Here is a 6,601-nt window from a genome sequence, read left to right as displayed (position 1 = left end):
CATCCCTGAGGGGGGTGACATCACTGCACCAACCCCCTGGGACTCTCACCGTGGGCGGCGCACCCCTGGGATGCTCACCCCGCCCCCGTGGGCTGCTAGTCCCACCCCCAGGTGCACGCCACTCTGGGTGCCAGAGCCGCTAGCTCCGCCACGGTGTGAATTTTATTACCACATTTTTCACTCTATAAGATGCACCAGACCACAAGATGCACCTAGTTTTTGGAGGAGTAAAACAAGAAAAAAAATATTCTGAATCTCAGAAGCCAGAACATCAAGAGGGATTGCTGCACAGTGAAAGCAGCGATCCCTCTTGCTATTCTGGCTTGTGGGATAGCTGTGCAGCCTGCATTCGCTCCATAAGACGCACACACATTTCCCCTTACTTTTTAGGAGGGAAAAGGTGAGTCTTATAGAGCAAAAAATACGGTATTTCGGTCACAGACCAGTTCCAGTCCACATACAATATCAAGGAAGTCATAAAACACGATAGGGATACATTTCAATTTGCAATTAGGTATAACAGGGACAATACAGATATAGCAACAATTAAAAAATATATAAATTAAAACTTAGTCACTAACATATAACCTAAAACTATCATTTAAGGTCTTAATCATTATGATAGCACAGCTTGTTCCCTAAGTTTTATGGCAATCACACCAAATTTGGCTACCCTTAAGGTGATCTCAGGATCCTTGTCCTCTACCAGGGATTTTAGACATTGAAGTTCGGATTCATTTGGAGATTTCGCCACTGTGTGTGTACAGTCCTTCTTTGCTCACATTTGCCCCCGTTGGACTGAACAATATTGAGTCTAAACCAGTTTATGTGCATAGCAGTATTTCAGCAGAAGGCAGACAGGGGAAAAAATTGGCTTTCTCTCCAGTAAGGTAACTGCAGGAAGCACATTTGTATCACATTAAATTGGCATGCTGTGAGCCAGTGGCGTAGCGTGGGTTGTCAGCACCCGGGGCAAGGCAAGTAATTTGCGCCCCCTAACTCGTGGATTTGCACCCCCTAACCCATGGATTTGCCCTAACCCCAGATGTTGCGCCCGGTGCGGCCGGCCCCCCCTGCACCCCCCACGATACGCCACTGCTGTGAGCAACAGAGAAATATGGGTAAGAAGTTAAGGCTAGACTTAATCAATTATTGTGCAAGTAATTTAAATCTGACATTTAATGTTGTGAGATTAGGCAATATGGTGCTGACTTTTGAGGCTCAGTTGGTTACAGCGTGGTGCTGATAATGCCAAAGTTGCAGGTTCAATCCCCGTAAGGGGCAGGTATATATTCCTTTATTGCAGGGGGTTGGACTAGATGATCCTCGGGGTCCCTTTCAACTCTATGATTCTAGGTCCTGCAGCAGTGTGGGTACCTGGGGCAAAACTCAGATCCCAAAACAGGTGTTTCCATAAAAGGAGTGCCAACTTTTACTGGATTATGGAACTTGTTACTCTGGCAATACAGGAAAGAATTCTATATAGAGAACACAGTGAAGATAGACTTTCTTTGAAATACAGTGTTACCTCTGGTTACATACTTAATTCATTCCAGAGGTCCGTTCTTAACCTGAAACTGTTCTTAACCTGAAGCACCACTTTAGCTAATGGGGCCTCCCGCTGCTGCCGTCCTGCCGCCGCATGATTTCTGTTCTCATTCTGAAGCAAAGTTCTTAACCCGAGGTACTATTTCTGGGTTAGCGGAGTCTGTAACCTGAAGTGTATGTAACCTGAAGCGTATGCAACCCGAGGTACCACTGTAAAGGGGATTTCCTTGATTCGTTCAAACAATAATAGGTGATCTTCGACATCAACTTCGTTGGACTAGTCATGTTGTTTGGATGCCTGATTATCGTCTTCCAAAGCGACTACTCTATTCCGAACTTAAAAACGGAAAGCGCAATGCTGGTGGTCAGCAAAAGAGGTTTAAAGACTGTCTCAAGGCAAATCTTTAAAAATGTAATATAAACACCGACAACTGGGAAACGCTGGCCTGCGAGCGCCCCAGTTGGAGAACAGCCTTTACCAAAGTTGTCATGGGCTTTGAAGACGCTCAAACTCAGGACGAAAGGAAGAAATGTGCCAAGAGGAAGGCACGCTTGGCAACCCTCACCATGATCAACTCCCACCAAGAAACCTATGCCCCCGCTGTAGAAGGACGTGTGGATCCAGAATTGGCCTCCACAGTCACTTACAGACTCACTGCTAAGACAGTGTTCATGGAAGACACTCTTACTCGGCTACGAGTGATCGCCAAAGAAGAAGAAGAGGTGATCATCAATTAACAAAAAGGATGAAGGGGTATATTTTTAAAAGAAGATAGGAAGATGGGGAAGAGGGTTGTGCTGACATAGGAGACTGTACTGCTGGCCAAGGTGGCAATTCTGTGCATATTTGTTTGGAAATAAGTCCCACTGACCTCAATGGAGATTTTTCCCTAGTAAATGTACAAGTTTACATGACGGCCCTACGGAACTGAACAGGACTTAAATCTGAGTATACATGGGTAGGTCTTAGTTAGCTCTCCAAGACCACAGGCAGATCTTGAAAACACTTTTATTACTTAGAATTTTCTAAAACAGGAATATGATGTCATGAAACTAGGGCCAAACTCCCATGAACCAGGTGCTTGGTCACTAAACTCTACCTGCCAAATTGTCAAAAATGGCCATTCATTGTGGCAGATGGTTAACTATTTATTCAGTTAGCAGTGTTACCCAAAGTTGGGGCTCCAGTTGTTTTCAGACTACAATTCCCATCATCGCTGACCACTGGTCTCGCTAGCTAGGGATGATGGGAGTTGTAGTCCAAAAACAATTGGTTATCCAACTTTGGGAAACACTGAGCTAAGGCATTAAAAGCATAATAATGATGATGAAATAAGAAAAGGATTGTAATAAGGTAACCTGACTATTTCAGTTCTATTTAGCATCCCACACCAGGGAGCGGGGGATTTATTTAGAGGCTTTGGCTCCAGGGATTGCAGCTTGCGTGACAATATCAACTAACAACCTACAGTTTTTCTGGGTGAATTCATTGCTAATTATATGCTGATAACATATTATCTATGACAATATTAGAGTATGCACCCCTTGAGGTCAATTTACCAAAAGGCATTATTCCATGTCAGTAACAATACTTCCAAGTTTGGGATTGATGTTTCATTTTATTTGTGTGTGTTTTTTTGCTGAGCTGCTATAAGAAGGGCAGTGAGGTGGGAGAGAAAAGATAAATTATATTGTGGCAGGCTGGAAAAAATGCAAGTATTATGTCTGACCAGCAAGTTAGAAAAAAATATATATTTATTGTGAATGGCTTTAAATCTGGATTTGGGAACGTGGGTTGCCATCAAACAGCTAAAATATGATAGGAAGAAATCCAGATAAGGGAGAAAATTGATTCAGTTCACATTTTAAAATGAATCTACCTAATCTGCACTTTTTGAAACAAAACATGAACTGGAATACAGCCATCTTTGGAAACTTACACATCTCTGAACTTTGCAGTGCTGTCCTCCGGCCAAGTAATGTGCATAAAAATGCATATACATGGATAAAGTAGGCATAGAACGGCATATATTGGTGAAAATATTTTGCTTTACGCATTATTTTTTAAAGCTTTTGTCCTCTTGGTTCCTGAGCTTTCCAGTCAACTTTGCGATTTCGGCATAGTTCATCAACTTGGCTTCCTGTTCCTCTCTAGTAGGGATTCTTTCTTCTTTCCATCTCTGGGCTAGTAGCATCCGTGTGGCTGTTGTCATGTACATACTGTAAAAAGTCTTTTCTGCTCCTTTGGGATGTTGGTGCCTACAATTCCTAATAGGAAAGCATCTGGGTTTTTTAAACAAAAGTTATTTTAAATATTTTTTTTTCATTTCATTATATATAATTTCCCAGAAAGCTTTCATTACCTTACACGACCACCATATATCATGACAACTCGTGTTTCCAGACTCCGGTCTGCAATTGAACATGCAAAACCATATTTTAAAAATAAATAAATAAACCACTGAACAGCGCAAAAGTAGTAAGTAACATAGGTTGGAGAAGTGTGTTCTGCTTCATATTTAATTAGAAGGTTAGCTTTTTTAAAGGCTCACTCTTTCCTCCTAACCCGGTTTTATATCCATCAATTAGAATGTATCAAGAGAAATTATAGACTGCTGCCGTGCTAGGCTGGAAAAGACACAACCTTAATAGCACGCCAGCCACCTTTATGACAAGCCCATTCCAAAACCGCAGTCCCGAATTAAGTTTTGAATGATACATTGCTGCTTTCCAGCTAATGAAATCCTGTTTATTGCTCATTTGCAGATTTGCTAGTAAATGAGCAGAGCCGTATAGCTGCAGAGAAGGGCCCATTTCCTATTTCCTATCTGATTATTTAAAACCTACTCACCACTGTGAATAGTTCCAGTGATTACACTTCTGCAGAGCACTTCAATTATGCCATTAGGGGAAGGAGGCAAAACTGGATGATATTTGAGGGATGGAAAACTCACACACGCATACATGCAGGCTTAATTCTTTCCCTAAAGGATGTTGGCAAAAAGGTATAAGACTTAACAGTTTACATAACGCAGCACCAAAGAGTTTGCTTGCTTCTCTTTATATTTCTCAAGTGGTGGTAATTATCACAGCCACACTGATAATGTTGGTTTCATCTGTACCATACCTTCAAAGCACATTCTAACCATTTTAGCAGCCATGGGGGGGGGGGGGAGAGAACTGTAGTTTAACCCTTCACAGAGCTACAATTCCCAGCGCCCTTAAAAAACTATAATTCCCAGGATTCTCTGGGGGAAGACATGTGCTTTAACTGCACAATATGGTGTGGATGAGACCGTTGTCAGATGCCAAAGAGAAATGTATCACTACTTCAGACTTGCCAGGGACTTACACATTTGTAATGCAAGTAATGTTCATTTCACATGCAGTTTCATAAAAAACTGGTGCTGTAAAGAGTCTGGCTTGCTCAAGGCACATCTGTTTCTTTGTGGGTGCTTCCAAACTGTCACTATTTTCTGGTTGGATCCAACTATAGGTAAAGGTAAAGGACCCTTGGACGATTAAGTCCAGTCAAAGGCGACTGTGGGGTTGCAGCGCTCATCTCGCTTTCAGGCCAAGGGAGACGGCGTTTGTCCACAGACAGCTTTCCGGGTCATGTGGCCAGCATGACGAAACCACTTCTGGCACAAGAAGACGATATGACAGAAGCCAGAGCACACGGAAATGCCGTTTACCTTCCTGCCGCAGTGGTGCATATTTATCTACTTGCACTAGTGTGCTTTCGAACTGCTAGGTTGGCAGGAGCTGGGACAGACAATGGGAGCTCACCCCACCATGGGGAAGGGAAGTCACTGATATTTTAAGGTTGTTTAAATGAGTGTTCTAATTTGTAGAACAGTAAAGTTAATAAAATTATATAAAACAAGAAAGAAGCTTCCCAGAATGCCAGGGGAAACTAGTCAGATGGGTGGAGGATAAATAATAAAAATTATTATTATTATTATTATTATTATTATTATTATTATTATTAAATAGGACGTTCCTATTTTCATTGGACCATAAAGAAGGCTGACTGGACCATAAAGAAGGCTGATCGCCAAAGAATTGATGCTTTTGAATTTTGGAGGAGACTCTTGAGAGTCCCATGGACTGCAAGAAGATCAAACCTATCCATTCTTAATGAAATCAGCCCTGAGTGCTCACTGGAAGGACAGATCCTGAAGCTGAGGCTCCAATACTTCGGCCACCTCATGAGAAGAGAAGACTCCCTAGAAAAGACCCTGATGTTGGGAAAGATTGAGGGCACAAGGAGAAGGGGACGACAGAGGACTTGATGGTTGGATAGAGTATTCGAAGCTACCAGCCTGAGTTTGACCAAACTGCGGGAGGCAGTGGAAGACAGAAGTGCCTGGCGTGCTCTGGTCCATGGGGTCACGAAGAGTCGGACATGACTAAACGACTAAACAACAACAACATTTTCATTGGAGAAATGTTGGAGGGTATGTTGGTGGAGCAATGATGCTACTCTTCTGTCAATACTGGAACTGCAGCTTACTTGGATGGGGCAAGGGGTGGGTGTTGAGGTTGGGCCAAGGTGGGTGCAGAAATGGGAGCCCCTTATCACCATTTTGCCCTTCCTCATCCTGACCAGAACATGTACCACCCTGGCGAAACAGTGCACAAGCCAGTAGGTCTCAGCTAGCATACCAGATGTAGCTAGTATACAGCTGACCTGGACTGGGAAAGGGTTAATCCTGCTCTCCACACCACAGCCCTGATCACACGCCGCCGCCCCCCCCCCCCCGATGCTTTTAGGAAAAGAAAAATATATCAAGAGATCCTGCTATGTGCGGCTTGGTCCTACAAAAAAAACACTGAAGGGGAGGAGGCAACGAAAGCTAGGACTGAATGAGCACCAATACGGTTTCCTTGCTTTAAATCGAGCCTTTGTTTTAATGGCTAGCCTTGAGTTTATTACCTCTTTTTACATCATTCATCCTATTTAACTGAAATGCTGTCATTTCAGTCAAGGTGTACATTCAAATAAATGGATCCCAAGAACACTGAATCCTCATTTGAAACAGAAATTAAA

This window comes from Podarcis cretensis (assembly GCF_951804945.1).
Source record: "Podarcis cretensis genome assembly, chromosome: 7".
Classification (NCBI taxonomy): Eukaryota; Metazoa; Chordata; class Lepidosauria; order Squamata; family Lacertidae; genus Podarcis; species Podarcis cretensis.
The sequence above is the reverse complement of the archived record's forward strand: the minus strand, read 5'-3'. Positions refer to the sequence as shown.